Below are 1169 nucleotides of genomic sequence, written 5' to 3'. Positions count from 1 at the left end.
TTACACAGGGTGTAAGGGAGCTGACCGAGTAAGGCTTGGCAACAGGCCAAAAGGAAGTTGCCCTGCTAGCTGGCATATACTGATCTTTTGCGTTGGATAAGTGCAGCTAAGCCTAAGGGCTTTGTTTACGGCCGCGCCTGAATGCATATCAAGTCACTGCAAGTGGCTGAAACGAAGGTAATTCAAGTGCACTCCAGAATCCCGGCAGGGATGCTGTATAGTACATTGTGCACATTGTTATAGAGGTAATATACTATGCAGCATTTCGGAAGGGATTCCGGAGTCCATATGGCATATAATTGTCATTTTTTAGAAAGGAACAAAACATGAACACATAGCCAGCATATGACCATTGGGAACATGACTGAATTTCAACATATGAGTGGCGATTCATGATCAGTCATGCTGCACAAGGAGCATGACAACTGTCATGACCATGACTCTGCCTCATGACCGGTAACATGACCGGTCATGAGGCCTCATGAGTGGTCATGAGGCAACATGACCAGATCTATGACAGGAAACCCCCCGCATGACCACATCCATGACCAAGTCGTTCCCCGAGTGATGGAACATTCAGCAAAATACGCCTCATGCTTATGTGGTCATGGAAGTAACATGGTGGCTATAGCCTGCATTCAAAGCATGGACTAGGGGTGCTATAGCTAGTTAGTACCTACCGGATGGATGGGATCCAGGATGGGATCCCATCCTGGCGTACTCATGAATAGTCACACACGCCAAACCACAAACATGCAATACTGTGGTCCCACCATAGCGTAGCAGGTGTCACCACCCAAAGCTTCTAATAGCACAGACTTACTAGCTAGGGGTGTGAGGCGCTTTTTGGTGGTGGTGGCCATGTTTGGCGCTGGCACATGCATGCAGGATCGGCATTCTATCTGGGAAACACATTCAATCAGGGCAGTCAGGTTAAACAACTTATTACAGCCTACACCTGTACTTCTGCATAGTTTGAGCAAGGCACAAGACCGAGGACAGCAGCATTGAGCCCCTTGTTTGTTGACACTCATACAGCAATGGTTCAAACATGCATGGACAGGAAAGCAACTGACAGGAAAGCATGATCTCAACCAGACACAGCACATAATCATAACCACCACATCAACAAGCAACCACTTACTGTAAGTGCTGGTGTGCCAGCAGCC

The 1169-nt window shown here is 47.7% G+C and overlaps 1 protein-coding gene across 1 annotated transcript in view; it reads right to left on the bottom strand.

Moving 5' to 3' along the window:
• VOLCADRAFT_70540 (uncharacterized protein) overlaps positions 1–1169 on the bottom strand; it is a gene marked incomplete at both ends in the record, with an annotated part of 11014 nt that overhangs the window by 9369 nt on the left and 476 nt on the right. The window lies entirely within an intron of this gene.

The sequence above is a fragment of the Volvox carteri genome, assembly GCF_000143455.1.
Source record: "Volvox carteri f. nagariensis unplaced genomic scaffold VOLCAscaffold_131, whole genome shotgun sequence".
Classification (NCBI taxonomy): domain Eukaryota; kingdom Viridiplantae; phylum Chlorophyta; class Chlorophyceae; order Chlamydomonadales; family Volvocaceae; genus Volvox; species Volvox carteri.
This window is presented reverse-complemented; position numbering and strand designations above follow the sequence as displayed.